Raw genomic sequence first — 9,782 nt, 5'->3', positions numbered from 1 at the left:
GGGGGGGGGGGGGGGGGGGGGAGTGGAAATCACTTAACACACCCTGGAACTGAGGGAGGATTTCTATTTATTATCTGAACTCAAGATTTTTGCTGGTGCAATAACCAGGGGCTGAGTGAGATTCTAGGGGCTGTTCACATGTGTAACTTTCTCCATAGACAGCCCTCAAGGGGGAAAAGTAGTACCATTTTACCAGGTGGATGCTTTGTCCACCAAAGGCATTGCACAAGCCTCCGGCAAGCTAATCTAAAAGGAACGCTAGTACCTTCATCATACAAGGCACTCCAGGCCACGTGTCTGTGGCTGCAGGGAACCCCACTGCCTCCAATGGGGCTTGCGCAAGCATGGAGCGGCCTGCAGAATGAAGGGTCTTTTTGGAATTGGAGACCGAGACCTAGCAACAGTGCCTAGACCGGTTCAATGATGGCATTAAGCATATATAGTAAATCTGCGTCTAAAAAAGATCAGTGACCTCCTTATGCAGTGCTGCTGCCGAGTAACAAATAAAGCCCGGTTTGGAATTGGGAATACGAGGGGCAAACTGGAAATTCTGGCTGGGGTCTGCTAGGTTGCAACTTGTGTGCACAACTTAATTCAGGATTAAGGTAACAGTGGAGTGTTTCTATCGTACAGCACATTTTTAATCGGCTTTTCTAACTAAACACTACCTATTGCAGAGCACCATCATGAAGTTGCAATATTTGTCCTATTTCTGAGAGGCTGCAACAACATGTAATTGTCCACAGTCTGCTCAGTAAATTGAGACTTAATTCCATGGATTTCACCAGAGGAATTCTGGATTTATGTCAGCGTACCCAAGGAGGACTTGATTTAAAATGCTGATGAAGGGTTTCATTTCAACAGCAATGAACTTCGCAGGGGGGAGAGCAGGGAGGGCAGCAGAAATACATTAGGAGGTGCACACAGCAACTTGGAAACCTGGAGCTGTGTTTTGTTACTAAGTTACACTTTATACTGGTTTATCAAAGCCTCATTACATTTCACATCCTATGTTACAGGAACTGAGATTTTAAATTGAAATTTTTAGCCTGGAAACTTTAGGCCCAGAAAACCTTAAATTGTTCAGAAATGGTTAATAAGGTTGACTGTGTTGAGTAGGATGTGAAGCACAGGCTTAAACTGAAGTAGATTTAAATTAGATCTCAGGAGAAAAAACTTCGTTAAATTGACAGTGCTGGAGAGGGAGGCGGAAATAGGCCGATCTTTTTATTTAGGAGGGTGTGAGTGTTATAGACGGGCTAAATTGCCCCCTGCCATCACAGCAGCCCACTTCTCCCTCCGTTACAAGACAAGGGTGGAGGGGAGATGGTTGTAGAGCAGCATGAAGCACGCCCTCACTTCAGCTCTCAGCTAATAACACAAATGTGCAATAACAATGTGGCAACAAGCTGCAGTATTGTGGAAAACGATGCTGCTTTACCTTGCATATTATATGGGAAAGTTCCAGTGAAGAAAAATGGCCGAAAAGTTGGAGCAGTTGAGGAGCTGTTTGGTGGCTGAGGGACAGGGTGTTTAAATGATACTGGAGAAAAGAGACCTCTCTGGTGAGACATAAAGGTTCGACACATGGGACTATTGTGGACCCTGGCAGCGCGCATTTTGGTGCTGCGATGGCTGCTGGTGGGGTAGGCCTAGGCAGCTGTTCATTAGTGTCCAAAGCAGGAAAATCATCTCTGCTGGGCAGTGATGTGGGTGTGTGTAAGCTGTCAAGCCAAGTTGCTGATGAACAAGAACTAGTTTAATTCGGAGAAGCCAAAGAGACGCAAGTATTTTCCTTCTGGGATGCCGCTCGGTTGTCTGGAACGCCCTGGTTTTCTTCATGAGGGAATGGTGGAGTTGCCAAATAGTTCATAACAACTGGCAAGTTTAAGTCTCACTTCTTAGCATTGATTTTCTTCCACTGTAGAGGATGTTTAAAACGTGGCGACGGGGTCAGGCAGCAGGGGCGGGGGGGAAGAGGAGAGAAACCTTAGTACTAAAGCAGAACGGGCTTCCTCATTTCCCGCACAAAAGCTAAAGCTAGATTTTATCTAATTGTAGCTCAAAACTGCAGCAGCTTGCAGAAATCACAAGACCTGTACCAGTGTATTTTGAGCCCAAAGCACTTGGAAGAATAGCAAGATGCAGGAAGTGCTAAATGCAGGGAGGGAGAGGAAACAAAAGCCAACGGGGAGGGAATTCTCCGTACATTTTCTGCACTGAAAATAAAAAAGCAGAGGAAAGATAATTGAACCAACAAAAACAGCTACCTCTGTGTCTAACTGTAGGAACACCATGTCAGTCTTTAAAAGGAGCAGATTGGCAAGTAAGCTTCTTGGCTAAATCCTATTTTATAGGAATTTTTTTAGACTTTTTAAAAATAATCTGCTCCAACAGACGCCACCAAATGAAGTAGCACAGTCTTTTGCAGTTGGTGCAGGTTCAACGTAGGACCCAATCCTACTACTACTATCCTCACGCTCAAACTGTGGGAGCCAATAGGTCTCTCGCCTGAATACAAACTGCAGGACAATGGCAGTGCTAAACAGCACAACAGAAATTGTCACCTATACTTGGGTTAAGTTAACCTTTCAGATGTCAAAATGCAAGTAATTTGCCCCACAGCATAAAATATGCATCTTTGCCCATAAAAACTAGCTAATTACCTACGGTTGCTACCAGCATACTTAATTAATTGGACGACTGCTATCAGGTAAGCCTGTGTTAGCTGTGCATGCAGTCAAGACAGCAATCAAGCCACTATACAATGGCAAATCACTGTAGACTGTCAGCTCTTGCCACTGAATGTTACAAAAGGCAATGTCATGGCCCCTGGTACAAAACTGCTAGCCTGAGACGTAACCTATACGCACCAATTTTAAGAGCATCACATACTCTTGATCTAATCATCTAATTGGCTTACGAGCGATTTAAGATATAAAGACACCAACATGTTTTGCAGCGATGGCCAGAATTACTCTTTGCAACCAGGTCGCCGTTCCCAAAATGCTGCAGTTTAATAGATTTAATAGATTTTTAGGGTCGGAAGGGACCTTCGTAGATCATTGCGTCTGACCCCCCTGCCCTGGGCAGGAAAGAGCGCTTGTGTGCATCCTGATTGCAATTTTGTAAGAAAATAAGAAAATCTGACTCTACCAGTATTCGGCAAACACTGCGACTAAAAGCATTTTTCTGAACTTAAAAAGAACTTTTACACAATGACGTGCAATCATACAACCCTTAGAATAATGCAGCATTGTAGCTGAATTTCTGCACATGCAACAACAGTTTTGAGTGAAGGGTGGCAAAGACAAATTTGTTCGTGCTAAACACTAAATTCTATTTTGTAACAGTTTCCAAACATGTAAAAGTGACTGTATGCTATTAGAAAGCATGAGGTTTACAGTGGTTTGTAAGGCAGTGACAGTTGAGCAAAGCCAGGTCTGTGCATGCATATGCAACGGCTTTTTCTTAAGATTTGGTCCAAGTCTATTTTGGATGGTAACACGTCAATGAAGCGGCCAGGTCATTCGGAGTTTTTCAGACCCTCGAACAAATTGAACGTTCAAGGGCCTGACTCCATGGGAAACTGTACTGCCGTCCCAACGGCATGAGACTCCCAAGCCTTGGGAAGGATTCCTGGCTGCCGTAACTTGAACCAAACCTGTCAGAACCGTGTCGCTGTAACTTGTACCTCCCCTAATCATCCTCCCGATCTCTTTCTTTGATGTTAACCGCACGGCTTGTTCTCCAGCTGTGAGAATCTCCTTATCTGCGCTGGGATCTAGCAACCAAGAGACCACTTGAGCACGGCTCCACACCCACGCCCAACCTGAGCGGGCCCTGTGTGAGAAAGAGAAGTGGTGGTGACTCATCAGCCAAGCGAGTTCTTGCTGGGATAGCACGCTCTGTCCTGGACCGCCGCGTGCCAGCAACGTGAGCCTGCCTGAAGGTGCCGGTAGTGTAGAGGAAGGGTAACTGGGGGCAAACTGGTGTTGCTGTCACACTTACTTTGACATTAAAAAACAAAAGGACACGATTCCAGTCTTTGGGGCAATGGCTTCCATTGTCTTACCCTTGCCTTGCAAAGAGCATGGGGCCTGCATTTTGGGCACAATAAATCACATTTTTTATGTCGTTCGGTCAATGTGGCTTGTGGTTGCTCCACGACCAAGACAGTCTGCCCAAGCATCTTGGAATAAACACCAGCGATGGGGAAAAGGCTTGGTGGGAGGCTGGGACTAAAGCTTTCAAAACCAGGGCCAGAGGGGCCTGGATTTCAAGTTTCATGAATTCCTGAGGCCAGATGTCAGTGGATGACTTAAGCTGACAAAGCACGGGCCCTCGTGTCATCCACTTGCCTTTGCACTGAGCCCAAAACCAGCCCTGAGAGCAAATCCGCCCCTGTCTTCGGCCGCCTGTTTTAGTGACTGAACCCCTCTAATAAAGAGCATTTCAGTGCTCTGGCTGATCCCCACAGCATGCTTTGGCCCGTCGGGCAGCTGGGGCGAGCTGTGCGCTGCCCATCCGGCATGACGAATCGAGAGTCAGGAACATGGTTTCTAAAAGGCCCCTTTTGAATATCTCGGCCCAAGAGCCTTGATCCTGATTCAGCAACGCGCAGGCTGCTCGGTTTGGTTGTAGCTGCGCAGCCGACTCCCACCCGGCGTGGCTGGGCAGGGCAGCACCCGGGTGAGGCTGACACCGTGCCACTTGCTGGTGCTAGTCAGCCAAGCCATGGGCTGCCTCGTTGGAGTCGACTACAGCCAACGAGTCTCAACCCTGTGCCACAGCAACTGGGGTGCCCTGAGCATCGCCCAAGGGTGTCCTGCACCTGTGAGCCACTAGCTCACCCCAGGGCTGTCCAAGACGAGCCCAGGGCTGGGAGCCACTGACTTCAAACCCTGTAAAAAACTGCTTCATCTGCCCTCCCACCCCCACCACAGGCAGGACCAGGTCAGCACTAGACCCTCCCCTCTCCCCCCATCACCACAGTGGGCAAAGGAGGCTGCTCGCTGGCTCCCTGTGCTATGGGAGGACAGGAGTGGGCGCCCCAGGGCCCCCAGAGGCATTGGGAGGGGGAGTTAGACTGGCTCCCTTAGTGGCCCAGCGATGCCCCTCGATTCCTCCAGGGCACACCTGGCCCAGAACGGGTATGGCTGAGCCCCGCTCGTGAGCATCTCCGCCCAGGTTGTAATTGGTGCCCATCATGGCCTGAGCCACTGGCACACACCAGACCCTGGGGAAGGGCAGCATCAGCCCCACACTCCCCTTTCTCCTTCCAGCAGAGCCTGAGGGAAGCCGCCAGGGCCAGGGCCACTAACTGCCTCGCACATCGGCCAGCTCGTGGTGGTGCAGGGCCAGGCTGTGGGCTGGATGAATGGTGCCGGCCTGGGGGCTGGAGCAGGCCCATGCACAGATGCCAGGTCTAGTGCCCGCTCCAGCTGGTCCAGGACCCGGGCTGCATGTGGCACCTGCCCTGGACCAGCTGGAGCAGGCACCACCTGCGGCGGTGTGTCCTGGACTCACCCCAGGTCTGACTTGTGGCCTGGACCAGCCGGAGCAGGCACCATGTGCAGTGCAATCCTGACCCAGCCAGAGCAGGCACTGGGTGCAGACTACGGGCCCCGTCAGGTCCAGGAGTGGGCACTGCCTGTCCAGGCCCTGAGCACGGTCCAGCACATGCTGTCTCTGGTGGGTGGCTCAACTCAAGACCCAGGGCCAGCAGCAGGGAGGGGCAGATTAGATGATGGGGCTCCCCGGGCCAGCTCTGCACCACTCCCGGTCTTGAAAGGGGGCTCCTTGCAAAATGAGCCTGTGCTGGGGGAGTGTCACTGCAACGTTTATAGCCTCGCTTGTAATTTTGCAGGCTTTCCCCCCCATTGTGCTTGTGCCCTTAATTCCCTGTAGTTATTTCTTCAGAACATTGTTCTCTCTTAATTAAATCACTGCAGTGCTTGCTTGTGAACTATTTTTAACTCCAGCCTTTCTATTCTAGCTTCAGCTCCTGCTACCGCTGAGGAATTTACGCAAGGTTTCTACTTCTGTTTCGTTCCAAAGCTCTTACCTTTCCCTGCCAGTGCTTTTTATTCACATGGGGTAGGGCTGGCATTGCTCTCAGTTACTATAGATGGTTCTTCTCACATTAAGAAAGTCAAGTTAAAAAAAAAAAGAAATATTTCATCATCATAAGTTCATCTGATCCCAGCAGTCTTTCCTGCCCAAGTGCACGGGGCTGGACCCGATGATCTGTACGGTCCCTTCCAGCCCCTAACAACTATGAAACTATAATCCTTGTGCCTATAGCATGTTGTATCCAAACACTAAACCTCTTTCCAAGCATGAAGTGAGCTTCACGAGAGTGGGAGAGAGGGCAAGAGAAACAGGAAAGAGTCTCTTGAATTTATGGATGGAGGAACACTGAAGTACAAAGAACTGATTCTGGGCCTTTCCTCTTAGGGCTGGGATGTTTTTGGGTGCTTTCTCCTTCTGAGTGTTGTGACATCTCAAGCGAAAATACCTAAAAACAGAAACCACTGTGGGGGAAAAGAAGTCTGAAATAATTTGCTGCAGGGTACACAGAAATTCAACATCACGGACAAGGAATAGAAGCCAAATTCGTCCTACTCTCAAACAGCCCTTTCTAGCCTGCATGCCTGCCCACTTCTCTGGCTAGCAAACTTCTCTCCCTTGGGCTTCTGCTGCCACTGTAGCTATTTTAGCTCGTGGGCTTTTGCATTAGAATTTGACTTTCAGCTGGTCCCAGTAATGCACTCACAACAGCTCCTAATGCATTTCCACTTCAGTAGATACAGCTGATGGACCACCAGGATCCTGGCATGAGCCAGTGTGCTTAGGGTAATAGTGTGTGTGTGTGGGGGGGGGGGGAACGGGCAAGTTTGGGAAATAAAAACAAGTATTCGCTTAGACTTTACCAAACTGTAAGAAGGCTGAATGTCTTTTACATCTGGAACAACCCATAGAGATAAGGCATAGGTGGAAAAAAACTCCGAAGTGCATTCACGTCACTCGCACAAACATTCAGGGGAGGAGGCGGCCACCTTTTTTGTGCAAAGGAGACTTGCAAGATGGGGGCTGACTGAAAATAAATAAAAGCTCAATGAGTAAAAATACACTTTGCCACCAGGTGGCAGAGCCGAACAACAAAAAAGAGCGTCAGGACTCAGCTTCCTGGTGTAATGCTCTGTCATGCCCTTCTTTTATAAAAATAATATCCTTAGTATTTTTGCAAAGCCTTGAGCTGGTAGCTTCCCCATAAAGGGCGCGTTATGCAACGTGGTTAACGTGGCGGGCAGCGAGGCACACAGTGGTGAGTTCACTTAGTGCTCACGGGTTCTTAAGCTCTTATCCCACGCCCATCACCAGGCCGCCAAGCACTTCAGGTCAGCAGGTGACTTAAGAGCTACTCCCCTAGTGGGGCTAAAACCCTACCCCCTCCGGTCCTTCTTGTGACCAGCCAAGCCTGCCTACTGAACTGCCAGTCGAGTTCACCGGTGCTTAATTACACAGTGCTCTTTTTCTCTGGAGTAGGGAGACATGCTCTTTCACATAAGTGGCTCTAAGAAAGGATTAGCTGAGGGTTTACCTGACGCCAGACTACAGCCTGCCACCACTCGCCTTCCCTCTTGTGCTCTGAACTCTGGCTCTTCTGGCTGACCTAATACCGCTGAATGCTGGAACGCAAACAATGCATGCTGAAACACAAAGCAGATCGCATGTTCCTTTCTTTGTCGGCATCTCGTGCCCTCCCTCGCCATTTTTGCTCCCACACGATGGCTGATGGGGTGGTTTCCTCCCTGCCTCTCTGCCCACCACCCCATACAGCTGTTGCCGTCATCGTGGACGACCAGGGTAGCAGCAACCCTGACAGCCGTGGGGGCCAGAGCGGAGGAGAAGTGATGCGCTCTAGGAAGTTGGGGGTGGGGGGTTCAAGAAGACACCAGCCTCCCGTAGCATTATATATACTGGGCCACACACTGCAGGCAGCACTGCAATGAAGTTCCTGTTTGAAACAGGAAATTGGGGGGAAGGGGCAGACAGAGGATTCAACACCAAAAAATGGCAGATCTAAGTTTTGTACCTGAATGCATGGTCATTCATTTTTTGTGGTGCTATAAGGGCATATGTGGGGCACATCACAGGATCATGGAAAAGTTGGGCTGGAAGAGACCTCCAGTGGTCCCATCTAGTCCAGCCTGCTCCAGGCAGAATCATCCCTATCCAAATGATCCCGTACAAAGCCTCATCTGACCTATTGCTAAAACTATACAATCAACTGTACATTGGCACATTGGCCAAAGACACCAAAAGCACCCCAACTTGCCACAGGTAAAGCAAGGGGAACAACAGTGGTCCGTGTCTCAGTGCTGCAAGAGCTGTTAAAATGCACCCCACAGGTGCAAGGAAGATGGACAGACCTCCCCCAACTCTGCTACAGAGGAAGGCAACCCCCCCCCGCCCCCATCCTCAATCTGACAACCAAGTAAAACTCCTTCCTGATGCCAAATGTGGCGGGTAATCTGACCCCGAGCAGAGGGACAAGACCGTCTACCCAGGAACCTCTGGGTTTTAGCCCCAGCAGGGCATTGGCACAACCCAGTCCAGTGAGGTATGCCCATGGCCAGAGATGCAATTTAGGCATGTACCGTACTGAATCTGGGCTGGCTTGGAGTGTAGGCAAAATAGGCAGCCACCTACTCTAAGAAAACAAAACGGCAAATAAAACGTTTTCCAGAAAGAATGGTTTTCTGCTAAATTTTGCCATGTTGCAGAAGTTGCTTTCAGCCAATGCACAGAGCCTTTTACTTGGCGTCAGTGCTTACATCTTTGCTTAGCAGCTCCTTGGTGGTATCCGTGTACGCCTGTGGTCAGCTAGCGGTCTTCTGTGATCGGCTAACCCGTCAGAGATGGGACTGACCGTGATCGTGACCGTCTGTCACCAAAACAGCAATGCCCTCTTGAAGCTGAATATCCCAGAACAAAAGCTAAAGAGAAGCCAGGAGTGCAAGACAGTTTCGCTCCACCTTTGGCTCCGCAGCCCAAAGGAGTGGCACAGGGTCTATCCATGTGGCTGGATTAGGCTGTGGCGTCCCAAGCTGCCTCCACCCAGCCCTGCCCGCTGGCACTGGGCTCTGGCGCCCCGCAGCAACTCCTCTCAGCTCCACATCCTGGGATCAGGCCCCGCACCACCCTTCATGCCCAATCTAGGGTGCAAGACCATAGCCCACGGACCAGATTGCATAGCGCCAGGGGCCAGACCGCTGTGAAATACGACCGTTTTAAAGTTTAAGAAAAAAATCTCACTTGGCCTTCCTCCTGGAGCCAGGGGTGTAAAACAAAGCCAAGGAGAGCTGAAGTCAGCTCTCTTCTGACCGATGCAGTTATTTAAGGACTGCAGCGACATCTATAACAGAACGAACTCTGAGCCGCACCGTTCAGAAAGATCCTGCCAAGCGCCCACGCATCAATGACAGCGTTTGCCTTTTCTTCGCAAGGTCCAGCACCGTGCAAACCAACTGTAAACATCTTCCTCAGGATGCTCATGGAAGAAAATGTTCAGATTACCATTTTGTGCCACCCTTCGAGTCGAGAAAGTGCCAGCAAGATGGGCGTCTCCATTCCACCCCAGCGGCACGCATTGATTGATTATGCTGCAAGTCCCTGAGCGCTGGCCCATCTGCTCATCCAGGGGGTGATATTCAAGTCTAGAACAGCGCGTGGACAAAAAAGAGCCATGAAACCAACCCCGGGGGGGGGGGGGG

General features: G+C 49.9%; 1 long non-coding RNA gene across 2 annotated transcripts in view; it reads right to left on the bottom strand.

Annotated features, from left to right (window-relative positions):
* Window positions 1-4,352, bottom strand: part of LOC109297571 — a 7,172-nt gene extending 2,820 nt beyond the window's left edge. Inside the window, exon 1 of one of the 2 annotated variants that reach the window (XR_002097355.1) lies at window positions 3,695-4,352. This is a non-coding gene — a long non-coding RNA (uncharacterized LOC109297571). Of the gene's footprint in view, window positions 1-1,441; window positions 2,789-3,694 lie in introns of those variants that run through there. The other variant, XR_002097356.1, reaches the window with a different exon arrangement.
* Between the last annotated feature and the right edge of the window lie 5,430 nt (window positions 4,353-9,782).

Source organism: Gavialis gangeticus, unplaced genomic scaffold (genome assembly GCF_001723915.1).
Source record: "Gavialis gangeticus isolate Ggan-Ray unplaced genomic scaffold, GavGan_comp1, whole genome shotgun sequence".
Lineage (NCBI taxonomy): Eukaryota > Metazoa > Chordata > Crocodylia > Gavialidae > Gavialis > Gavialis gangeticus.
This window is presented reverse-complemented; position numbering and strand designations above follow the sequence as displayed.